General features: G+C 36.5%; 1 pseudogene; it reads left to right on the top strand.

The window, feature by feature from the left end:
* LOC113418229 (NADH dehydrogenase [ubiquinone] iron-sulfur protein 3, mitochondrial pseudogene) overlaps positions 1-19,347 on the top strand; it is a 49,413-nt pseudogene extending 30,066 nt beyond the window's left edge.
* The last annotated feature ends 8,447 nt before the right edge of the window (positions 19,348-27,794 follow it).

The raw sequence follows: 27,794 nt of genomic DNA on the forward strand, positions 1-27,794 counted from the left end.
AAAAACAAGTTAAGTGCTTGATGCTTTTCCAGAGTTCCAAAGTGCATTTCCTTCTGAACTACTGTCAGAGAATTTATTGTATAAAAGGAAAGAACAGCATAACATGAGTCAGTGTGAATAAGCATCCTAAATGTCAAGATATGCAGTAAGCTCTGGTATTACACTTTACAGTTATTAAGCTGCAAATCACATATTAATACAGTGTATGCATTTGTGCTTTAGATATATGTGCTGTGGAATGCTGATTCCAGCTTTGAGCATGCAGAATAATGGCCATTTTACATGTGAGCATCATACTTATTTCTCTACAGGGGAACCTCAAGCATCAGCCTCACTAAGCAAGGTAAAGTTACTTTGGATCCTTTGGATGTAGAGATGACCTAGCCCCATTTCCTTCCTGGTGCTCTTGCAAATATTACAGGGAAGGTCACTTTAGTTGCATGTGAATTCCATTCTGCAACTATTTTGTTTAGAAAGTTACAAGGAGGCCTGATTTGGCTTGTGTAGGATTTCATTAACTCTCTCTTTTATGCATTCCCACAAGTCCCAATCAGCACACCTGCTGAGAAGGCTGATCTAGCCTTGTGCTAATGCTCTTTCTACCACTTATGATTTATTTATTCATCAGATTTATACCCTGCCCTTTCTCCTGGAACTTAAAAGAGTATACATGGCATTCCTTCCTTCCATTTTCCCCATTGCGAATGATCAATGACTTTCCCTGGCTGACAGTCCACTTGAACATGAGTCTCCCTAATGTTAGTCCAGCACCTTTAGTATCAGTACATACTACTACAACATCTCTTTTAATAGTTTGTCTGACTACTAGCTTGATTCTTCCCTCTCTTAGTCCAATAACCTGTCTCACTGATGATGGTTGCCTTGTGCTTTGCTCATTTCTTGCTAGTCTTGTTGTAAACCGTTCAGTTAATGGGTCATAAACATTTGCATATATATATATATGCGTATTTGTGCTGTAGCTGTAATCTTACAAAGAGATTTTGACACCTGTCAAAAATGGTGTAAATGTAGCCTTTGACTCTGGTCAGCATGGTTTTTCTGGTCAGCCCTCCATGACTACGTGTAACTGCATTACTCTAGACTGGAATGTCAACTCTGGCTATGAAAACTTTGCTGTCCTGACTTAGGTTTCCTCTGAAGAAAATGAAATGAAAAAGGAACCCAGTCTCCAAGGCTTTCATGTTTGAACATGTCCAGATCCATACCACCTTCTTATAAAAAGCCTGACAAGTTTGATAATATATTCTATGTAATAATCCTGGGGGGGGGGGGTAGACAACCCCAGATGGCTTTGTAGACATATCTTGCGAGCTATTCATTAAGTAGATAGCCAATCAAAGAGCTGAATATAGTTTTTCATACTGCTATAGGTATCTGCCATGAATAAGCCCCCCAGGTTCTCTGGGTTGGAGCCCACTCAACTGCCTTGAATATTTTACCATATTCTCCTGAATTATTAACCATGTATGTCTGAGTTAATTTTATGTGTGTGTGTATGTGTATAGGGCGAGTCTCTGGCATGATGACAGTAAGAGGTCTTGGAAGGCAACTAAAAATATTGTAAGTCTGAGTTCCAGAAATAAAAGATGGCAATTCTGTGATGCAGAGTTAGTGATGTTCATGATGCAGTATTGGTGAATGGAGGGAAAACAATTCCCAACATGATTATATATTAACAATCTAAATATCTTTTCCAAAGCCCTTATTGTCATCCTGCAAAATGCTTAATTGTGTGGGTTTTTTTACTGGTCCATTTTAAAAGGCAGAAGCTGTTCACCATTTTAATATCTTCAGTGTCATTAAAAGCTAGTTGCTGGCTTGTGGTCATTCTCTTGTTCTTATTTATATTTAATCTTACTCCCATTTGTTATTGTGCTTCTTGACTTTCAATATTAGAACATATGGATCATTTGTATTTTTGGCAGTCAGAATAGCATCGTTAACATAGAGCAAGTTATGGGTCTATTTTCCTTCAATTTTAAAATCAACTTCATCTTCTTCCAGTTATATATATATATATATATATATATATATATATATATATATATATATATATATATATATATATATATATATATATATATACATACATACATACATACATACAGACGGACACAATACAGAAGCCTGATGATGGCAGATGAGATTCTGCTGAAACGTTGTACAACTTTAAAAGAACAACTACAATGACGTGGGAAAATACCCAACCAAGCCGAACACCATACATGTAAGTACCAAAAACTTAAGAAAACATATATATATATATATATATATATATATATATATATATATATATATATATATATATATATTATTCAACATATCACTTGAATAAATAAAGATCCTTGTCTTACTCTTTTGCTGGCATAGAATTAGACTGTTTGCAATGGTCCTTTGAGACTATGGCTTTTTGTCCAGTGGATATATAGATTTTGTATCAAGACAATGAGACGTTCTGGGATTCTCATTTTGCTAAAAACATTCTATAATTCGACATGAACAGCACAATCAAAAGCGTTTCTACAATCAATGAAGCACATTTTGACCTTTTTTTTTTTTTTTGGTTATTCTTTGACTTTTTCAATTACCCAGCATTCCTCAGCCATAAGGTCTCTTGCTCTGTGGCCTTTTCTAAAACCATCTTGAATATCTGAAATCTCCTTTTCCATGTAAGACTTTAATCTGTGTTGGATGATGTTAAGCATTTATTGTTAGCATGTGAAATTAAGGTTACTGTACAATACTTTGCATACTTTGTTAAGTCTCATTTATTTTGCATTCATATATAGATTGGCCTCTTACAAACTGTTGGCCACTGTGGTATTCTCCAGATTTATTGCCACAGCTTGGATAAAACCTTTACTGATTTTTCTTATATCTTTGCCATATTTCCATGTTATTCCATAAATTCCCATAGCCTTCTAATTTGATAAAGAGCAAAGTGTTTATTTAATACCGATTTCTAATACTAGGGGTTCTTGTAAAAAGGGAATATTTTTAAGCTATTTTGGACATTGATACACCTATCTTACAGAATTTCGGAATATTCTTCCCATCCTTGTTTGTTCTTTGAATCAGTTACTATCTGCCTATTGACTTGCTTTAGTATATCAATTTGAGGTTGAAACTTCCTTCTTAGTTAAATCTGTTGGAAGATTTTCCTTTTTTGTGTGTCTGCTTCCATCTTCAATATCTTTACAGATATCATTGTAACAGTACTTCTTGACTCTTACAACAACTCTCTGAAATTCTTTATTAAGCTTCTTGGCTTTGGCTTCTCTTATCTTCTTGGCAGTTTGTAGTTTGCTTTCTTGTTTCTTTGTCTTTGGCAGTCTATTTGAAGATTCATTCTTATCAGTTTCTTTGATTTCATTGCACAGTTTTGCTGGTTCCCTATGAATGTTCAGGAATTCAAAACAATTCCTGCTGATTTTCTTGAAAGTGATGTATGTATGTATGTATGTATGTATGTATGTATGTACTATGTAAGTATGTATGTATGTATGTATGTATGTATGTATGTATGTATGTATGTACTGTGTTTGTCTGAAAATACAACCTACTCAGAAAATAAATCCTAGCTTAATTTTTACATGTGCCTCATTCAGTGCTCATCTTAAAAGGTTGTCCTCAAAGCCCAATTGATATTATTTGGTCATTGATTGCAATGTAGCAAGTAATGTTTTGCTATATCATTCATGAATATGGAAACAATTCCATTCTTTCTTTGAGACTTGAGTAATAACAGCACAATCTGACTGAAAGCGCCCAATTCCTGTTCATTTTTTGGGCTGATGCTTAATAAGTCAATATGTAGTCAATTCATTTAATCCTTTATTTGTTGAGCTTTTCCACATTCATGTGTTTTATATTCCCATTGTAATCCTGTCTTTGCATCATTAGTACTTCAATTTTTTCTCTGTAGAATGTTGAGTGCCATCCAGCCTGAGGAGTTGGTTATCCAGCGCTAACATGGTCAATAGTCAATCACATTACCTTTATTCTTTTGTTTTCCCCACCACTACCACCACTATGCATCTGATCAGAGAAGGGAGGACGTTTTTGAGAAAGATAAGGAAGAATGCTGAGGGTACATGGAAAATATTTTCTCCCAATAAGGTTGTTATGTATATGTAAATAACGTAGTTGGGTTGACAATATATAAACTACAAATATATATGTTTGTAGCTTTAAGGAAAAATACTGTAATGTATTATGCTGTGTTCTGGTTAGTTAATTATGCTACAAGTTGCCATAAGAGGGAGTTATAGATCATGGTTTAATTCTCTTTCTCTTTTTCACTGATGATCACTCTTGATACTGATACTGACTGACTACACACCGATACTGACTAACCCTGTTTATTTTGATATTCTGTTGATATCGAAGGTTATTTGTTGTATTATGGTTTGATATTTGTCTGCTGGAAAAGACATGGAACCATTAAGAAGACTTTATGACTAGATGTAAGAAGACTTTATAACTGGATATTTCTGGACTGTTAAAAATGTGTATGACATGGACTGTTTATTGGACTGTGCTATTTATTCAAGTAAACATTAATACAACTTGTTCAACTCTGTGTGGCTGTATATTTCTTCATAACTGTTCTCATAAACTGTTTTCTGTGTGCATATCCTTTATATACAAGGGTTACTCTGCACATATCCTAACAAGGGTTACTCAAGTTATGAAGGTCATTGTAGTTTCTCTGTTATATCAAATAGACACCATTTGGGCAGCATGAGTATAGATCACTTTAGACAACAGCAGAGAGTTTATTTCATTCTGCACAAGTATTGTATTTTACCAAGAAAATCACAGAGGTGAATAATTTTAAATGATTGACAATATAATGCCAAATGATGGGTACCCTTGAAAAATCGCATCTAGTCCTTAGAATTGTTAAGGTTTTTGTGATTAATAATTTGCAAAATTAAGAAATGTTCCCACAGCCTGGAAATCGATACTGATCGGCTAAAGGTTGGGTCAGCCTTCTATCCTTCCAAGGTCAATAAAATGAAGAGGCAGATTATTGGGGACAATATGTTGACTCTGTAAATTGCTTAGAGAGGTCTGTAAAGTACTATATAGCAATATATAAAGCAGTAAGTGCTACTGCTATCATGCGCTTTGTCAGGAAGACTAGTGATCAAATTTTCCATAGCACTTTGATACTAGATTGATAATAAAAATATAATTGTACTTAAGGAAATTCCAGTTAGAATGCTATGAAAGAGAACAGTATTTTTTCTCTGGCAAGCATAAGTAGAAAAATATTACATTTAGATGGGATACTTGGAAGGGGTGATTTTTAATTTTAAACCAAGATATTTTTTAATGGAGTGACAATGACAGTTATTACTAACCAAATGCCACAACAGATATAAGTTACTGATGATGATTCCATATAGGGCACTATGTGCATTGACTTTTTTAAAATGGTGGCCCAGCTGTGGGTTACAAATGTTTAATGTGGAAAATTATGAAATAAATGCTCCCCCCAAAAGAAGAAAATATGGAAAAGTTAAAACAAAATGTGATTTGTTTATAAGAAATGCATATTAGAAAAAAGGTACCATGTTTCTCAAAAAATAAGGCCGGGCCTTTTTTTTTTTTTGACCCCTGAAAAAACGGCTAGGCCGTCTTTTCGGGGGTGACTTAATTTCCTCCCCCATATGCATGTACCTTGCCCATATGCACGTACCTCGCCGCGAGGCTGCTTTTATCGGCCGACAAAAGCTCCCTGAAGGCAGAGTCCCCAGCCACTTCAGGGCGTGGCATGGCTGCCCGTGTCCCCTCACCTTTAGGCAGTCTCTTTCGGGTGATGGAAGCTCCCCAAGTGCAGTCACCAACCACTTCGATCGTCCGGTAGAAGCGGCCTCGGGGTGAGCGCACATACACACTCCCCTCACCGTGAGGCTGCTTCTATCGGCTGAAAAAAGCTCCCCGAAGGCAGAGTCCCCAGCCGCTTCGGGGCATGGCATGTCTGCCCATGTCCCCTCACCTTTAGGCAGTCTCTTTCGGGCGATGGAAGCTCCCCAAGTGCAGTTACCAGCCACTTCTACCAGCCAATCAAAGTGGCTGGTGACTGCCCTTGGGGAGCTTCCATCGCCAGAAAGAGACTGCCTAAAGGGCAGACACGCCACATCCCGAAGCGGCTGGGGACTCTGCCTTAGGGGAGCTTCTATCGGCTATCAGGGTATTCTAGCCTAGGCTACCTGCAGGGCACTCCTAAAGGCAAGTTTTCTCCCCACCTCTCCGCCCTTCCCCCCCATTTCTCTTCACCTCGTGTAGTTCTAACGAACAATGTGAGAAATGGCGGGGAAATGCATGGTTTAAATAGGCCTAAATTTTGGGGGCGGGGCTTAATTTCACCTCATGCCTAGAAATCATGCTGGGCCTTCCTATTGGTGGAGGCTGTATTGGTGGAGAAACATGGTATAAAATATTTGAGTAAAAAAATGGGCGAAGACTTTATTTCAGCTGAAATTAAAAAAACAATGGAGTAGTATTGTATATAAATCCCCAACTGTATGCAAAACTTACATTGATTGATGATTGTAGCAAAGATCTTATTGTAGAAATTAATTTACTGAGCAATAAGGCTTTGATACTGGGAATTTATGCCCCAAATTAAGTAAAAAGTAAAAAAGCATTAAGTAAAAAATATTGGATTTTATGTTTGAAAATTGGTGTCTCCTGGGAGATGGAACGGAGTGATTGCTCCAGAAAAAGATAGAACTTCTGAGAAAAATATTAAAAATACACAAGTTAAATTACCAATTATCAAAACTCTTTTTTAATTTAATGATAATTTGGAACATTGGTGCATGGAGATATAAACATATATTCTCAAAAGAATACATTTATTTTTTTGAAAGATATAGATCTTTTTCAAGGTAGATATGATTTGTTTTTCTTTTACTGTTTTAAAATGGGAACATTACCAAAGACTTTTTTAGATCACAGTCCAGTGAGTTTAACTTTTAAAAGGAAAAAAAATGGCTCTTTTAGGTGGAGATTGAATATTGCTATAAAAGGAAATGGTAGTGAAGGATTGCAAAAAGAAGTTAAAATATTTTTTAAGAATAATCTTAATAAAAGTAAGAATTATTTTGAATGCTAGGAAAGGTTTTGTAATAGGATACTTTATACAATATAATAGTGAACTTGAAAAGAAAAGGCAAGAGAAAATACAAATGATTTTAGATGAGATTAAAAAAATGGAAGCATTTCAAACTTCCCTAGGGATGACAATTATTACTTATCAAATTAAGTTTATATATAGGCAATTACCTACATTAATAGTGAGAGAGATGGAAATAAAGATGAATTATGCACAAAAAGTCTTGAATTTGCCAATAAATTGGGGAAATGGTTACCATGTAAATTGTGAAAAGAAAAAGAAAAGAAAGTAATATTAAAATTAAAAGAAGAAAATATTGAAATAACAGATAATGCAAAAATGTAAAAAATGTTTTATTAATATTATTCTGCTTTCTATAAAGGTCAATAAATTTTCCTAGAAAAATGGATAAATATTTACATAAACAGAATGTACCAAAGATTACAGAAAATCAGAGGCAAATTTTCAATGGACCTATAACAATAAGGGAAATATGTGACGCTATTAAAAAGAATAAAGCAGGAAAGGCATTTGGCTGTCAGCTTCTTATTATAAATGTTTTGAGAATGAACTTTTACAAATATTACAACAAACAGGGAATATTATTTTATAGAATGGAAAGATTCCTGATCGCTGAAAAGAAACGAATATAGTTTTAATAGCTAAAGAGATTCTAGACATAACTTTAACAAGAAATTATCATCAAATATCATTATTGAATAATGACTATAAATTATTTAGAATAATTTTGGCTTTGACTTTATGATGACTATCAATGTAAGCTTTTACCTAAAAGACAATTAAAAGGTAATATTAGAAATGTTTTGCTTATTCTGGAGTATTTTGATCAAGAGAATGAAAAACAAGCTGCACTGATGCCACTGGATGCAGAGAAGGCCTTAGACAATTTGAATTGGGTGTTTTTGTTTGGATTCCTAGAATTTATGAGTCTAGGAAATAATTTTATTAAAGGGTACAATTCATTTATAGTTCACAGAAAGCATAAATGATTGTTAGTGAAGAATTAATAAAATATTTTAATGTGCTTCATAAAGAAAACAAGACAAGGATGCTCACTGTCTCCATTAAAGAAAAGACTGCATCTAGATTCATTGATGACTGTCATGGACTTTTTGTGTAAAAATGAAACAATGAATTTGTGATTTATGATTTTGATGTTTAGACAGGGTAGATTATAAAAAGAGAGTCAAAATGTAACTTTAAAGAGAGTGATTGAAAGATAATATATTTATAACTTCTGGGAAGAATATCAGAAACTACTTCTTTATATCTTTATACCTTTGTTTATATCTGCCTTTTTATTATCTTTTCTTATTGCATTTTTAATTTTTTTAAATGTTGTTTTATATATATGTATGTATGAAGAGGATAAATGTATAGGATAGCCTTTCTTTTGTTGTTGTTTTGTTGTTGTTTTTGTGTTCCAATTTAGTTTGTATTCTTATTGCTTTTTAAACTTTTAATTATATGTATATAAGAATATACACACACATATATATATATATATATATATATATATATATATGGTATTCAGCTTTGTTTGGGTATTTTCCCACGTCATTATAATTGTGCTTTTAAAGTTGTAGCAACGTTTTGGCAGAATCTCATCTGCCATCATCAGGCTTCTGTATAGTGTTCGTCTGTAAGTCAGACTTTCACAGCCGTTTCTGTTTTAAATTTGGTGTTAGCCTACTGCTGTGCCAGAATGTTTTTTTCTTCATCCTGATTGGTTGGCAGTCTTGGTCTGTGTTTATTGGTCTTGGAGTTTGCTGTGTTCTGCTTGATTGGTGTTTCTAATATCTTCTGTCTGTTTTGTAGCTTTTTTTTTGTCTTGATTTTGTATCTTGGATTTTAATGGTGGTTGTATTATTTTATTATTTTACAGGCAGCAATAATATTACTTTGAAATTTTTGCTCAATTAGTTATAGCTTGTACATTTCTTGTTCATGTTTTTCTTATTTCTTTTCTGGTTTTTTTTCCTGGCTTGTGCTTTCAAATATCTTTTTTTTTTTTTAAATGGGGAGGAGGAGTAAAATTACTTACCAGTCTGGTAAGCTTGCATGTGGAATGGCAAGAAAAACAAAATTTCTTGAGCTGGCCCAAGATGTCATATGGCTCCATGACTTATGCAAAGTTTTTTGATACTTGCGTTTTTTTTAAATAGGAGAGGTTTGAATACTAAACTCTATCTCTTTGGAAAAGATGGGTACTTTGGAAATGTTAATGTCAAAATTTGTGTTAGCTTCAAAAACTGATATAGCACTGAATAGAGGATATCTGACAATGAAGTAGTTTCCAGAGCAGATGATCAAGTTCTGAAACAGTTGGCAATACAGGTAGTTCTTCACTTACAACAGTTCATTTAATGACCATTCAAAATTACAATGGCATTGAAAAAGTGACTTATGACCGTTTTTCACACTTATGACCTTTGCAGCATCCCCATGGTCACATGATCAAATGTGGGTTCTTTGCAATTGGTTCATATTTATGACAGTAGCAATGTCCCAGGGTCATTGTGACCTTCTGACAAGCAGATTCAATGGGAAAGCCAGATTCACTTAACAACCACGTAACTAACTTAATAACTGCAATGGTTCATTTAACAACTATGGCAATAAAGGTAATAAAATGGGGCAAAACTCACTTAACATATGTCTCACTTAGCAACATAAATTTTGGGCTCAATTGTGGTCATATGTCAAGTATTACCTGTAGAACATTCTTGGGAGTAAGGAATTTTAATAAATGGTGTAATGTCTTAATGTTTCCTCCTCCTCTTGTTTGGGAAAGTCTGCAAGTATTGGGTTGCATCCTGAAATGGTTCAGAAAGTGGAGCTCATTTATCCCTAGATTTCTTGACATTCCAGGACTTGAGGGGAGGGCAGATGTGCTAAGATTCTATGTGAGAACAAACTACAGTTTCTTAGCTGCAATACACATGGAATCACCAGCCAAGAAAGTGACATCTGGTTGTTAATATGCAATAAAACAGCCATTGTAAATTTCATTAAAATTGAGTTATGACAAAACTTTGCCAACAGTATAGACAGGACACAGCCAAAATCTACAGTTTGGAAGACAGACATGGTCTATTTTCAGGGTCTTGGCTATCAAAGCTTATTATGTAGTCTACAGGCTTATGATTTAAGAGAATAGGGGAAGAATCTTCAGAAGACACTTCACAGACACTGAAGCTAATGGGTTTACTCATGAATCTGCTACTGAGATTATGAAATAATGACAAAATGTATGGTGTTATATTAGAATCAAAACTTGCCATTTCATATTTATATCTGATATCAGATACAAGTATGTAAATCATATGGTTATATTGCAAAACACATTTTATTATCTGCCTACCAACTCCTTATACCTTGACATGTATGTGAACTTGGATGATGGAATCAAAGAGTTGGAAGGGGCAGTTTAGTCCATCATCCAACCTTTTTCTCTGCATGAGTTCAAATTAAAGAATCCTGGACATGACTGTCTACCTTCCATTCAAACACATCCAATCCTAACCTTTTGGAGTAATTGGTTCCACTGTTGAAATGCTTTTATTGTTAAGATTTTTTTTAGTAGTACATAGCCTTCCAGTAACTTAAAATCATTATTTGGTGTCCTGCACTCTTGGAACAAGAAGAAAAGATCTCAACCTACTTTATAATATCCTTTCAGGTATTTGGAGTTCTATTATATCCCCTTTTATCCAACTTATCTCAGGGCTAAACTTACCCAGCTCTTTCAATTTCTCTTCAAAGGATTTTTCTAGTCCCACTAGCATCTTTATTGCCCTTCTCTGAACCTGTTCCAAGCCTTCTTAAGAAATGGACATAGTATGTAAGGTGGAATCTGACCAAAGAACAACAAAGTGGATCCATTATTTCTCATGATTTGGTTTCTGGTAATTATTATTTTCAAGACATTTTACAATTTTGTGTTTTTATTATCTGCTCTTAAATCTTTACTAGAATCACTGTCAGACAGAATGATCTGTAGTTTGCTGACTCTTCCTTTTTCCTCTCTTTAAAGATAGGGACAACATTTGTTCTTCTCCACTTATTTAGCACTTCATCAATTTGCCAGATCATCAATTAGTGTGATGGAATGTAGCAAGGAGGTGGATTACCTGGAAAAAAAGGGGGGCATTTCAGAAAAGTAAGGCGCAACTCACTCCAGATGTTATTTGTGAAAGAAAGAGGGTAAAGACAGCCCCTCCCTAATACTAAACAAAGTATATTCTAGATGCAGATAGTAGAATCTTCAGTCTGGCAAGGTTTTGTCTATAGGTGTGAAACCAATAAAGAACGCAGCTTGGAAAAATCACCATGTCTCAGTCTTGGTTTTGGGCTTGACAGTTTCTTTAGTAACACATGATGCAATTGATATATTCCTGATAAAATCATGCAAGGAAAAGAAAAATTTCCTGCTCATGTTATGATTAATCTCAGTCTTTGATCCTCCCCATTCATTATGCCTTTTATAATTTCTAAGTGAAGCATTTGATTTTTCTTTGGAGAGAACTAAAATAGGAGTTGAATAATCTTCATAACTCTTCAAAGTTTTGTCATGTCTTTGCTCATTGCAGTAGCATACTTCACAATCCAATGGGTTGGTCAATATACAATTGTTTCAGTTCCTCATAGTAATGAACTACCAACTACTAGTACTCTTCTCTTAGTTTCCTTACAGCCACGTTGTGCCCTTTAGTGATTCAACATCCACTCTCTTATTCTGCAAAGTCCCCTTTTCTTCCCTTGAATACTCAGGACCCATTTAATCTACAAGGACCTTAAAAACTCTTTCTGAAGAGCAGGGGAGGTATGGCATTCCCAAATTGGGAAATATACTATAGTGCAGCTTCCTTACTTTGGCTGAAAGAGTGGGTAAACTTGTCGAATAAAAGAATCCTATTCCTAGAAGGCCACGACTTACAGAGAGGGTGGCATACATTTTTATGGGACACTGGAAAAATCAAACAGAATTATTTCCACAGACATATAATTAGAGACTCCTTATTGGCTAATTGGAATTTAAAAAAAATATCTAAAAATCCCAATCTGGATCTCAACGATGGAGGCGATGATATATCCAAATAATTTAGATCTTAACAAAATGATAAAATACAAAGACCTTCTTGATGCGCAAGGAACTTTAAAATCATGGCAAGATCTCCAAGAACAAGGGCTACAAGTAACCGGTGGGCTTACTTGCTAATTCAAAATAGATACAGTCAGGATAAGAAAAAATTTGGAATTTATGCTAAGCCACAACAATTAGATAAAATCCTATTAGGTCCAGAAAATAACTAAATTTTATAATTATTTATTAGAGATAAAATTAGAAGAGAAAGCAGTCAAAAGTAACATGATAGCTTGGAGTAGAAACATAGGATGTAGCATTACATTATTAGAATGGGAAAAGGTCTGCCAGGAATAATAAAATTACAAAATCAGCAACATATAAAGAAAATGCCTATAAAATGTTTTATAGATGGCACCTCTCGCCCTCGAGAATAGCGAAGATGTCTCCTAACATGAATCCGAATTGCTGGAAATATAAAAAGAAACACGGAACATTCTTTCACATGTGGTGGTCCTGCACTGAAGCCCAAAGATACTGGCATAGAATAAAAAAATGGTTAGAGGAAATAACGGCAGAGCAAATTGAATTAAAACCAGAATTCTTCTTATTGGGGATATTTAATAGACAATTTTCTAAAAAAGCCAAATATATAATACTGCACATTCTTACTGCAGCCAGAATAACCTTTGCACAGTGTTGGAAACAAGCCAACATTCCAACAGAGGAAATGGTCATTCGGAAAATAACAGCCTGTGCAGAGATGGATAAATTAACCTTAGCACTTAAGGAAAAAGAAACATCAGAATATTATAGAAGCTGGGAATGCTGGTATGACTGGATAGAACAAAAATAGAAAATATATTAGTAAATACTGTAAAATGTAAAAGATGTAATAATTATATATTCGCAATAAGATGTATTTGTAAATATGTCACCAATATTGATAACAAATAAGGAACCATAGACTGTCGATAATAGAATTGCTAGTTTTTAATCTTTTTCTTTTTCTTTTCCTTTTTTTCCTGTGTGTTGTGTATGTGTTTGTTTGACATTTTAGTTGTATAATCAATAAAGTTTGTTTAAAAAAAAACTCTTTCTGAGTTTGAAATATGCAAAGTATCTTCTATATCCCATGCTATTGTTATTCTCATCTACTGTGCATTTTCCTCTGCTTGTCCAGCTTGTTTTTGGAATGTTGTTTCCATTGTCTTTTTCTATTGTAGAACCTTGGTGGGCACGCATGTATATGTTTATGTGTGTGTGTGTGTATGCATATCCATCCACCCACCCACCTATCTATCTATCTATCTATCTATCTATCTATCTATCTATCTATCTATCTATCTATCTATCTATCTATCTATCTATATTTGTTTTGTTTCTTTTTCATTTCAAAGAATCACATATGTAAAGCCTTTATTTCTTCTTATTCTTTCCTCAGGATCCCACTTTAGCCAAGTAAAAACATTTGACTTAGATAAAAGGATCCTCACTCCATTGCTGTATTTCCAAAAACACTGTTCTCCCATTCAAATATCCACGAGAAACTCTCCCCCTCAATAGCTGCAATTTTTTCTTATAATCATTAGTATTTATAATCCTCCAAGCTCCCTGATTTCAAGCAGTATGATTTTTCAAAAGGATAACTTTTTTCATACCTTTCAGTAAAAGCAAAAGTTTCTAATTTTCTATGATTGGGAGTGGAAGAAAGCAATTGAAGTTTCTCCAAAATGGGATATTGAAATATTTGGGAGGACTTCTGGCTGATGTCGTGGTGAGAGCGAACACAGAGCAGATCTCCGTGCTCCCTGTGCCGAGTTCTCCCCGTTGGTGAACTCCGAAAGGAGCTAAAGCTGCCCTTGTAGGGCAGCGAAGCAAAGAGGGGCGCCCTGTGTGGACTGGAGAGTCACAACTCACCTGCTTGACCCGGGGCTTTCTTTTCCCTCTCAGCCACGATGAGGAGTAGAGGCAGCCTAAAGATGGCTGCCACGAAGCTGGGACAGTTGAGGAACAGCTAAGAAAAAGCTGGAGTGGAGTAGGTGAACAGTGACTGGAACTAGGTGAGAGGATTCCTTTTTACTCAAAACTTAACCCCAAAAGGGAGAATTTGTTAAAGCGGCAATTGAGCATTTTGAGAAAAATTCCACATTGGAAAGAAAAGACCAAGGGAAAAATTAAAAAACCTTTAAAAATACAGATAATTTGATTTTTAAATTGAGAAGGCATTGTTTCGGGAAGGCATTTTAAAATGCTGGAACTATTTACTTAAAAAGTTAACCCTGCTTTTATAAATTGAATTAAAACCAAATTGGATTGAAACTGGTTGGTCTTATAATAACACTGGAATTTAAGCTGAGAATGCGACCTGCTGATGAAAGGAAATATAACATATATTTACAAGCCTGGCAAGATTTTTGATAATGGAATAAACAATACTTATTTGGAGAAGTGTGAAGATATTTACTGAGTTATATGCATCTATTCCATGACTTCTGGAGATTTAAATGTGAGAACAAGGAAGATGTCTGATTAAAGTGACCCTTGAATGTTATGATACATGATTGAATCTATAAAGGGGAATTTAAAAGATTTTGAACAACTTCCTGGACTATTTAAAGAGAACTGAAGGATTAATTATGGAACATAAGGAATTATGATCAGTGTATTTTTGAAGAGCAATTTTAGGTTGGAATATATGGCTCCTGGACTATTGGATAAAAATGGGAATTATTAAAACAAAACAAGATGCTCCATCAGGGGGAAATGAATGGAACTTTGGAATATATGGCATTCATGTATCAAAGTATAAAGGACATTATAATAAGAAACCACAAGGAGATTAAGAAAATAATGCATGCCATAGAGGGAAAGCTGGAAAATATAATACAATGAGTAAAAATCAAGATGCCCAGGAAATGAAGGAGCAATAGAAAGAATGGCGGAAAAAATAGATGAACCAGCAAACGAAAGAAGATAAGAAGGAGGCAACAATAAAAATAACAATGACTGACGAGGGGAAAAAACAAGGGGAAAATACTTTAAGAGATTTAAAAAGAGACATGGAGACACAGGAAGATATTTTCGAAAGGGAAACAGGGGCACAAGTAGATACTTTGAAAGCTAAGCAATGGAAGAGAGTAGAGACGGGATAAATATCTAGATTGAATAGTCAGGATGTAGATGCAGACAGAAACAAAGATCCAAGAGAGGAATATGGGAGGCAAGTCAAAAAACGAATAAGAATTAAAATACTAAGGCAGACAAGAGATGATGGTTAGAAAGGAAATGACTTTTAATATAAGGGTGGCATGATTAAAAGTTAGAATAGAGGTAGAAATTAGAAAATGGGGAAATATTAGTTTACACACTTCTATATAATAAAATAAAACCATCAATAAGATAGAAAAATTAGAAATTAAATGGTGTTATTATGTATGTTTAAATAATATTGTGATTGGCATTGGAATAATAGATTTAAATATTGAATAATTAAATAATGAAATAGCATAGCTGAACATAAATATGTGTATTAATATTAGAACTACATTAGCTTGATGAAGGTAATGAATATGATTAATATTACTATTGTTTTTGTACTAAAATAAAAGCAAATAATAATTAAAGTATTAAAGTAACAAGAGATGAGGGTAAAAAGGAAATGTTTTTAAATATAATGGTGGCATGATTAAAAGATAGAATAGAAATAGAAATAAGGGTGAGGGGGATTATTAGTATACACATTTTATATAATAAGATAAAAGCAATAATTAGAGGGAAGATTAGAAATTGAATAATGGAATTATCATGTATGTCTAAACAATATTGTGATTGGCATTAGAATAACATATTGGAACATTGAATAATTAAATAATGAAAGAGTATAACTTAATACAAATATGTGTATTAACATTACAACTACATAAGCTTGATGAATGTAACAAATATGATTAATGTTATTATTCTTATTTGCACCAAAATGTGTGATCCCCAGGTGCCACACTGTTCACACATTGATGTGTATATGTAAAATAAAATAAAAAACTTGGGGGAATTATTATGTTATTATTATGTTCAGTCACATAATAATGATCACAAACGATCACTTTCATTCTTGGTTGGCTTTACATAGTCAGGTTTTGGACATCATCACACTTAGGACTATTTCAGATCCAACGTGAGTATGGCATACTGTTCATTTCTCAAGGACAGAAGCAGTGACTCCTTTAGCTGCCCTCACTTGAACTGGAAGGCAATCTCTGTCTTTTTCTGCTACATGTCAAAAATAATGTTTTCTGACTTGTATTGCTACAGTTTAGTAGTACAGGTTTCCAGATTCTACATGGGCTCCAATAGAAAACAATGGATTCTCAATAATGGGCTATATGGATTTTAATGCTCAGACTAACATTGAAGATTCCTTCCGACATGTCTTACTTTCTTGGATTGCCAGCTCTATGGGTCTTCTCAAAATGAAACTTTTGTGGGAAGGGTAAAAAAAGCAGATGTGGGGGAAAAAATAAGGAGAATCCACTGATCAAGGAACTTGGTAAACATTGTTTAGACAAAACATTGAGCCATTTCTGTGCACAAAATAGAAGAAGAAATTGAATTCTGGAAAGGTGACTGGGATTGCCTACGACTATTTTAATCAAAAAGATGTTCCTACAAAATGATACTGAATCAGCAGAAAATGTGGCAAGTAGTGCAAAAAGTAAAGTTATTAATATTTGCATGTTTTATTTTTTCCACTGCTGTTCCCGACATTATTTTCCTTTGAAAAATGAAATCAGGTAATATTTGGTTCATGAATTCTTAATTTTGTGCTAATCTTGATTAAATGTATCAATTATTTAGTCTCTCCCGATATGTAGGCAAGAACTAACCAAGGATTGTGGAATGATTGTAGTGAATTTGACTCTTTTTCTGTTTTGCACTAGGCATTGCCTTACACACCCATTCTGGTTGTGCTGATTCTTAAATCCAAGGAATACACTGTAACAATTAGCCTACAGTTCTTCATCTTGGAATTATTGTCAACCATTGTGTTCAGAGAACTGGCAGGAAGTAAGGATTAGAATAAGAAGGGATAGCTAGTAAAAAGGATTGTACATGCAGCTTTTTGGTAATGTTATCTTAATTTTTGAAACAATTCCAAGGTGTCTCAGTGAGTTTAAATTTAATACTTTCATTCTTTCCCCACTTTTCATCTTCATTTCTGTCGTTGCCAAATATTTTGATTTATTTTATTTGGTTTGTCAAATGCTTACAAGATAATAGGTATAAGTAAAACATGGTTATGAATACATGGATACATATAAGCAAATGAATACTTCAGCTTCAATCATAACAATACAAGAGCACACAATAGATACAAACTCAAGGTTAACCGAACCAAACTTGACTGCAGAAAATACAACTTCAGCAACAGAGTGGTCAATGTTTGGAATACTCTACCTGACTCTGTGGTTTCTTCCCCAAACCCCAAAAACTTTAACGTTAGACTGTCTACTATTGACCTCACCCCCTTCCTAAGAGGCTTGTAGGGGGTGTGCATAAGTGCACCAATCGTGCCTACCCTCCCTGTCCTTATTGTTTTTCTTTTTTTATGTAAGTATTTATCTCATGTATTCAAAACTATATTTATTCTTATACCTGTATCTTGTAAGCAATTGACAAATCAAATCAAATGTAAAAAAAAAATGTAAAATGTAAAAATAAAAGAAACAATAGGACAGGGATGGTAGGCATGTTGGTGCGCTTATGCACGCCCCCTGCAGACCTCTTAGGAAAGGGGTAAGGTCATGCCTTCTCTGTTCCTCTTCTTCCTCTATCTCTGTATTTTTATCCCAGCCATAGCATTATTTGTAGGCGAACTAGTTCCACAAATTGGGAAAGGAATAAGGTTGGCCAAGTTTTATGAATTCAAAGATTCCAAGCGATTTAGATTTGAAGGGGCAGCATGAACATGAATAAATGTGTCTCTGTGACCCTGTCTGACAAACTTCTGTACCATTTCCTTTATTGTAGTGGGTAAAATATTTTGGTGTGTACACTCACATACCTACCTGTACATACATACATTTGGTGCATCTCTTGTTCCCCATCACTCTGTGTGTGTGTGTGTGTGTGCATACACGTATGTGTGATATCTTATATCTTTGATGGTATGTATTTCTTGATAAGTCAGTATTGGAAGAAATATCCAGGTCCAGTTCCAAGCCAGGACAAAGGCACTGGAGACAAAATGGAGGCTGGAGGCTGATTGGAAAGAGGGTCCATTTATTGATGAACAGAACCACTGGGGTTTGTGATTCTGGTGCAGCTGACAAAATGGAGTTGGGGGGGTTATACTTTCTTTGGGCTTTGTATTCGAGTTTCCTGTTCATGTGTAAGAATATGTATTCTATTGGCTGTTGTCAGATTCTTATGGGGTCAGGTAGAGGTTATGTAGGAGTCATAGCTGGCTCTATTGGCAAAAGAGGAAATGTAATTCCTACGTACTTGTCTTAGCTAATTTGATCAACCTCTGGCTTAATATTTATCTGAGCTCCTAGGTGAAGTTAGGATTGTTCTGGGAGTCATGCAATGAAGGGGCGTGTGTTCTGAAAGAGTGTTGTACAATTCCTGTTGTGGCTTAATGGCTTTGTCCTGTGTTGGATCTTGGGTGAGGGGCTGCTTCTAATCCTAACAATCTACCTTTGTTTCAAAATATCCTGTCTTGAATGGATTACCAAATCTGCATTTCTAAAAACTGCCTCCAAAGTTTCTGCTTGGGGGTTATTAAGAAAGAGTTTGGGGCTGATTCCTGCTTCTAAAAACATGTGTCTCCATTTCTCCTTTAGGGAAATATAATATCTTACCTTTTTTAAAAAAATATCCCTCAAAATATTTCATTCTTCCGGGGGTGGGGGGTGGGGGGTGGGCTTCCCATATCAGGATTGCATTTTTCTTTTTGTCTCCATATCATACCATTATGTCATATTTAATGTATGATCCTCTTTTCTTAGGAGCACCAATATTGTTCTGCCAGGTGCTGCAGACAAAAGGTGAGAAACAATCTCAGCCTCAAAGTGCTCGGAGCTTGTGAATAGCTTCCAGCAAAAGAAAGCTGGGGATTGTACACAAGCGTGCTGCCTCAGCTCAGTGGGGCCGGGTGGGGGGGGGCACGCAAGAGAGGAGAAATGCAAGGAGGAGGAATCTCTTCACAAAATGGATTGCCAGAGAGAGCACACACATAAGACATTATCTGATTGGTCGACAACATATTTATCTTTGTCACACACCCAAGTGAACGCATATGTTATAATGCAACAACATTATACAACATATTGTACACAGTGGTGTTGCCCGTCAGCTCAGTGGGGGGAGGGTGCACGGGAGGAGAGATGGGAAAATGAAAATGAAAGTTAAAGCTCTAGGTTCAGACTTATTTTTGGAGCCAGTAAAATGCATGGGAAAATGATTCCCATAGATAATTAAGTTAGGGGTAGGGTTAGGCGACCTTGAAGTCAGAGCCAAAAATTGACATCAGGGTTAGATTTGCAATAGGTCTCTAAGGAACTGAGGGTGCAGCTTTCCCCCCCTCTTTTCCCCAACGATGTGGGGGAATGCATGGGAAAATCCTATTCCCAGTGATAATTAAACTAAGATTAGGATTAGTGCTAGAGTTAAGCTTTCTTGGAATCAGGCCTGAAAATCAACATTATGGTTAGATTTGCAAAGGTTGTATAAGAAAAGTGAAGTTGACAGGTTTGCATTCAGATCTATTTTCGCAAAATACACGAGAAAATATTATTCCAAGCAAAAATCAAACTAGGGTTAGGATTAGGCTTTCTTGAAGACAGAGCCGAAAAGTGACATCAGGTATAGATTTGCGGAGGGTCTCTAATGAAAGTGAAGGTGACAACTTTACATTCAAACTTATTTGGGGAGCACAATGAAATGTATAGGAAAATCCCATTCCAGATTAAAATTAAACTAGGGTTAGAGTTGGGGTTCTGCTTCCTTGGAATCAGGGCTGAAAACTATTATCGGGACTATATTTATAGAGATTCTCTAACTAAAATGAGGTTGACAATTTTCATTCAGACTTGTTTGTCAGTCACAATAAAATGCCATTCCTAGTGAAAATTGAACTAGGGTTAGGGTTAAGCTTCCTTGAAATCAGAGTGCAAAACTGACAGGGTTAGGGAAAGTTAGGGTGACAGCAGGGGTGGCATTCTACTGGTACAGACCGGTTCTATAGAACCGATTGTTATGATTCTGCACAGTTCAGAGAACCGGGAAATTGTGCCACTGGCTGGCCCCTCCCCTCCCCTCCCCGCCCACCCCTCCCCGCCCAATCACTCCTTACCTGACATGCATGCCATCCAACTTGTCTGCATTGTGCCTTCGCCTAATTTTTGGTAAATTGCTATTTTTCCTTCCCCGCCCCCAACGATCAGCTGTTCTGACTATCAGCTGTGCCGCACAATTTAGATTAGCTAGAAAGCAGGAAATGGTTGGATTTCTTGCTTTCTAGCTAATCTAAATCGCTGTTGTATTGCTTTGCCTTCTCCCAGGAGACTTCCTTGAGGCCCAGTCAGGGGTGGTATTCGGGGGGGTGGGGAGAAATAGCCTGAGAGTAGAGCTGAACTTTCCTTAGGACTTAAGCTTTTATTTTTCAGTGCAGACTCAGGCAGCAGATTGCAGAAAGGTAGATCTGTGAGTGAATCTGTGATTCTGTGAGCAACTCAATCTGCCTGCCTGCTTTGCCTGATTTTGGGTAAAAGTTGCTCTTTTTTATATAAAAAAACCTCAATATTTACATACATGGTGTGTTGTGAGTTAATTTTGTGAGTTTCCTTGCTAGCAAATTTTATGTGACAGATCAGGCAGCAGATTGCAGAAAGGTAGATCTGTGAGTGAATCTGTGATTCTGCGAGCAACTCAATCTGCCTCCCTGCTTTGCCTGATTTTGGGAACAAGTTGCTCTTTTTTATATAAAAAATTCAATATTTACAATATTTACAAACAAGCTGCGCCCAGCCAGTCATGTGACCACCAAGCCATGCCCAGTTAGCAAGCCACACCCACCCAGTCACATGACCACCAAGCAACACCAACAAAGAACCGTTTGTTAAGAAATTTGAATCCCATCCCTGGGAGACAGGTTTACATTTGGACTAATGGGTGAACAAAATTATGTAAAGGTGTTGGCTCTCTGCTTGTCCGTCAGGGGGAAAACACTCAAACACAATAAGGTGGAGCCAAACTTGGTGTATCAAGAGAGGTTGGCCAGATGATGCAGCCAGAAATCGCAGAGAAAAACATTCCAGAAACAAATCTTCTGGTACTTTCCTTTGGGAGAGGAGCAATGACATGGATGGAATGTTGTTGGCTCCTTCATTCCAGATCCCTCTCCATCTTCCTTCCCAGCCAGAATTATTTTTAAGAGATTGGAAGGGATTCCATAAGTCATCTTTTACATGCTTTCCTGAGCTTGTTCCTTTTTTAATTCAGAGCACTGCAGATGAAGAGGAAAATAGAGCAGCATTTTTTTTTCAGCAGAGTCACAGATAGGGTTGTTGTGCTTCCCTCTAGCCTACAGGTGCCCAACTCGCATCATGTGACATATCATGACATATCGTGACATTTTTTGCCTTTGCAGAGTCCTGTGTGATGCATCCGGCCCACAAGCCGCCAATTTGACAGGCCTGCTCTAGCCTCTCTAAGTCCACTTAGGATGCTAAGTCCAGGACATGATTATTTATCATTTATTGCATATTGTTGGAGTTACAGAGACTCTGCTTCTAGATTGGTTTCTGATTGGTTTCTGGCAGGGCAAGGAGATGGGGAGAATACAATCCAGACCATTTTGGTGGGTGCACATAAGCCAGCTACATGGAGAAAGGAAGTTTTATTTCTAAGAGTACTGAATGAGAACAAACATGTGCGAAAGGGAGGCAAAGACTGTATTTAACAATAGTACAATTGTCCTCTAGCAACACCAGAGGTGGTATTCAGCAGGTTCTGACCAGTTCTGGAGAACCAGTAGCAGAAATTTTGAGTAATTCGGAGAACCACCAAATACCACTTCTGACTGGAGATTTTACAATATCCTTCCCCCTGCCACGCCCACCAAGCCACGCCCACAGAACCGGTAGTAAAAAAATTTGAATCCCACCACTGAGCAACACCAATCTCTTCCCTTTTTCCAGGATGGGGCCCTATCAGTGATATAGTATCTTAAGTCATCATTAGCTTCATCAGAATAAATGTATTTTCCCCTTCAAGCTAGCACCATTCCAGCATAATTTTAAGGAATGTGTATATTTGGGAACTGTACAACCCTCATTACTTGGTAGTAAGCTCAGTGGAAGTATAATTGCGGATGTGTTTGAGGTGTTTCCCAGTTGTGAATGTGTGTGATCCTGTGATCCTTAGCCATTTTTCTCAGTTTATTCTCTTCGCTATCATTGCTTCTTGTGCTCTGTTCATAGCCACAATCTCCTCAGCCTTACATCTGATGACAGAAGGCGTCTAGGCTTCTGGCAAAACAGAGGGCAGCAGAGCTCTACAATTCTGTTTGAGAAAGAAGAAGGGGGATATTCCAGTTTAACAGTATTCTGAAATGCATATTTATTGTATGATACAATCATTCTGATTTGCCTCATTGCAGCACCCACAAAATAAAGAGGGTTGGTAAACTGTACATTTGTGATTTATTTGCCAGTTTTCCTGTCTATCAATTCCAGTCATTTCTTCTCCTTGAAGTAAATGATTGCTCAGCATTTCTTGTATTCTTAGGACTTAACTAGGTGTGCACAAACACAGAAGGATCTGCCTTCCTCCTCTTTCTTTCTGGCTATTTTTGCCTAGTGTTTCCCGATATACTGAATTATACTCATTGGATGTTTTATGATATAATTGTTTGGTATTAATATTTGTATGCTGCCTAAGGTCATCCCTAGGTGAGACAGGTGGCTACATGAATTGTTGTTGTTGTTTTTAAATAAATCAATAAGCTAATTTCTCTATTGTAATTTTTTTAAAAAAACATGATGGATCCCAAATAGAACCAACCAATACAAACATTTGGAATGGAAACCATCTTGACCTAGAGCACGGGTGTCAAATCTTTTGCTGCCTGGGCCACAGTGAGTGAAGAAGAATTGTCTGAGGCTGCATATAAAATCTATAACATAGTTGATGTATATAAATAACAAATTTCCTTTATTTTTAAATATTTTTATTACATCTTGTGGGGCCACATTACTAACTGTCCAGGGCTGCAGGTGGTTCACAGGCCATGGATTGGACAGCCTGATTTAGAGAGAGGCTGGAAATACAGAGAGATGCCTACACACCTACTTTTGTTCAGGACTCCATATATACCTTTCTGCTTGGCTGCCTCCATTGTGATTGGCCATCAAGGCTATGTCCCTGGCCCTGCTTTGTTTAATGTTCAGCTCTTCACTGCTTTGTTTAATCTACATGTATGTAAAACTTTATGTATTTTCCTCCATTTACCATTTTTTCAATTGAAGTAAATGCAACATCTGCAGTAGATTTACATGGCTTTCAGTCATGGGCAAGACCTCCCTTTGGCTAACTGATTGCCTTCTTGTCCTTCTTTCCACTTGTTGCCTTCCATCTCTGCATTTGTCCCTCTTGGTAATCAGAATCTTTTGCCACCACCACAGTTTTACGGCATGTACCCTATTTCCTCTATTGGAAAAAAACAGGGAGAAGACAGGCAAGGCTGGGTTGTGCAGGTTGCAACACATTGCATGAGAAGCAAATCTGTCCACCCATTGAAGCCACCAGGTGATAGATTGGATAGATAGATGATAGATAGATAGATAGATAGATAGATAGATAGATAGATAGATAGATATATATATAGATAGATAGAGATTTATCCCTTTATCTTTTTGCAGTCCAGAGAACCCTAGGTGGCAAACAGCAATATAGCAAAAAACCCAAATCATAAAACCTCAAAAACGAAATCCACAAGTTGAATGCTGCAATCAGATCACTAGGGTTCAAGGGCTTAGTGAAACAATACAACCTTTGATTGCCTTTGTAATATGAACAAGCCAGGGCTGTGCTTACATCCAGGGGGAAGAGTTCCATAAAGTGAGGGAGAAGACCTGCCATCTGGCCCGTATTCTGTGAAGCCCACAATGGGGAAGCAATGTTTCATAGGTGCTTCCTAGAAGGCAGGATTGGTAGATGATACAGCTCAATTATCCTCAATTAACAATAAGAATTGGGACTAGCAATTCCATTGCTAAGCAACACTATCATAAAATGCCATACCACTGTCAGCTTATGTCATCAATTCCAGTTGCCATCTTTAAGTGAAGCCTGAAGTCATTAAGCACAACATCATGTGATTACCCTTTGTGATCTCCCGTCAGATTCCCTATTGACTTTGTTGGAAACTGGTAGTGCAGGTTGCAAATAGTGATCATGTGCCTGTATTATAATTGTGAGTTGGTTGCTGAGCACTGTATCACAATCATGTGAATGTGGAGATGCTGCGATGGCTGTAACTGTGAGGACTGGTTGTAAGTCCCCTCATTCAGGGACATCATAACTCTGAACAGTTGCTGAACAAGTGGTTGTTAAACAAGGACTTCCTGCATATACTATAGATTACAGGAATTTAAAGATAACAACCAAGGCTTTAAATTGGTTGCCAAATATTTTGAGTGTGAATGGGTAAAATTAGTTATAATATTTTATAGCTTCTATATTTTGTTACTTCTTGAACTATATATCTTTGCACATACATGTAAACATACAATCAAGATCCTTTCTTATGTATAAGATAAAGTAGACTACAGTCCAGGAAAACATACATGTGCCATTTTAAACGTGTCAGTTTTTAACACAATTTAAGATTTCATTGCCTTTCCTTATATGTCAGCTTCATCAAAGGCATTTAATGAGAGAGAGAGAGAGAGAGAGGGAGGGAGGGAGGGAGAGACAGAGAGAGAATGTGCTTTGTCATTTTTAATGAAGGTGAATAGGCCATGCATGTGTATGTTTACAGGACAGCATACTGTTCTCTTTATGGAGCTAACTATTACAGATTGTGCTGCATATAGCCAATCTATGAATGATGATGATGATGTTAGTGATGATGCATTATATTGGACACCCATTTGTCTGAAATGGTATAGGGCTTCCTGCCTAACCAGGGGGTTGGACTAGAAGACCTCCAAGGTTCCTTCCAACTCTGTTATTCCATTCCATTCCATTCTATTCTATTCCTCCAAAGTTCTAAGTATCCAGAACATACAGACATTCTCACTAAGTGAGCTTTTCTGGGCAGGTCAACACATTTGCGTATCACCTTTTGACTCTCCACTTGGATTGGAAGTAGCCCAATATAGTGAACTTGGAGAACTGAGTCACCACCTAAGAAAGCCAGACCTGGAACCAGGAGACCGTTTAAGGCTAAGTCAAGTTTATTTATTTATTTTATTTATTTGATTTGCCAATTGTTTACAAGATAATAAGTATAAGTGTATACATAGTTGTGAATACATGAAATGGGTACATATAAGAAAAATAAAAGAATAAGAGAAACAATAGGACAGGGACGGTAGGCACGTTGGTGCGCTTATGCACGCCCCCTACAGACCTCTTAGGAAAGAGGTCAATAGTAGACAGTCTAAGGTTAAAGTTTTTGGGGTTTGGGGAAGAGACTATAGAGTCGGGTAGAGTATTCCAGACATTGACCACTCTATTGCTGAAGTCGTATTTCCTGCAATCAAGTTTGGTGCGGTTTACTTTGAGTTTGTATCTATTGTGTGCTCTTGTGTTGTTATGGTTGAAGCTGAAGTATTCATTGACAGGTAGGACATTGCAATGTATGATTTTATATACCATGCTTAGTCAGACCGAAGACGGCGTAATTCAAGGTTTTCTAGTTTTAGAATTTCAAGTCTGGTGGCATAAGGTATTCTACAATGAGTAGAAGAGTGGAGAACTCTTCTTGTGAAATATTTCTGGACTTTCTCAATTGTGCTAATATCAGATACGTAATGAGGGTTCCAGACTGATGAACTGTATTCGAGTATTGGTCTAGCAAATGTTTTGTATGCTCTGGTTAGTAGTGTGATATTACCAGAGAAAAAACTACGTAGGATTAGGTTAACAACTCTTAATGCCTTTTGGCTATGTAGTTGCAGTGGGCTCTAGCACTTAGATCATTAGAGGTGAGTATTCCAAGGTCCTTTACAGAGCTTGGGTCATCAACAAGATCTTGACTATTCAGCTTGTATTTTATTTTCTGATTTTTTTGCCAATATGTAAGACAGAGCATTTATTTGTTGAGATTTGAAGTTGCCATTTGTTTGACCATTCAGATACATAGTCAAGATCTTTTTGTAGGTAGCAGTATTGTCTGTGGTATTGAACAGCTTTACATCATCAGCGAAGAGAACGCAATTGCTCTTAATATGATCACAGAGGTCGTTTATGTAGAGTATGAAGAGAGTTGGTCCTAGAACACTGCCCTGGGGGACACCACTATTGACAGGTACTGGATTTGATAGAACGCTCCCGATTTTGACCATTTGTTGTCTGTTTGACAGGAATGCTTCTATCCAGTTATTCAGTTGTCCAGAGATACCATAGGATTTTATTTTTAGGAGTAGTTTGTCGTGTACCACTGAATCAAAGCTTTACAGAAGTCTATGTAGATTGCGTCAATTGCTTTGCCCTGGTCGAGTTGTGTCATCCATATGTTTTTGCAGTGTAAGAGTTGCAGATTACAGGATAGTTTTTTTCTGAAACCAAATTGTTTATTGGAGAGTAGGTTGTTTGTCTCTAAGTGGAGGATGATGGATTGGTTAATAATTGATTCCATGACTTTACAGGTGACGCAGCATAAGGAGATTGGCCTGTAATTTTCAACTAGGCTTGGGTCTCCCTTTTTGAAGATGGGGATGACTGTGGCTTGTGACCATAGGTTAGGCAAGGAGCTGGTCCTGAAAGATTTTTCAAAGATTATGCTTAGAGGTTTGGCTATGGCAGTGGATAGCTTTCTTAAGAAGTAGGCACATATTCCATCCGGTCCAATAGATAGAGATGGTTTTAGATTGCGTAGTGATTTTTCGACATTGTCTTCTGTGAAATCGATATGTATTAGATCATTGTTGTTATCTGTGGTACGGCTAGGAAATACTGGGCATGATCCATTGCTGTTTACAAATACTGAGCCGAAGAATGTGTTAAAGATGTTGGCTTTAATGGTGTCGTCGTTGCAGTCTTTACCATCAGGTCCTATCAAGGGAGGGATGGACCTTGAGTCTTTTAGTTTGTTGTTTACAAAATTGTAAAAAGCTCAGGTGGAATTGGTGCTTAGAAGGTTTTCCTCTTGTTTAATGTGATAATTGGTGCATTCAGTCTTTATCTGGTGGCATCAATTTTTGTATCGGTTTTTGAAATTGGCAACGTGACCAGATTTGTTTTTCCGCCAGAGTGATCTCTTTTTGGATTGAAGTTTCCTTATTGATATGGGTAATCTGCTTTTTG

This window comes from Notechis scutatus, chromosome 2 (assembly GCF_049901735.1).
Source record: "Notechis scutatus isolate UNSWTSFEM ecotype Mainland chromosome 2, rNotScu1.2, whole genome shotgun sequence".
NCBI classification, from domain to species: Eukaryota; Metazoa; Chordata; class Lepidosauria; order Squamata; family Elapidae; genus Notechis; species Notechis scutatus.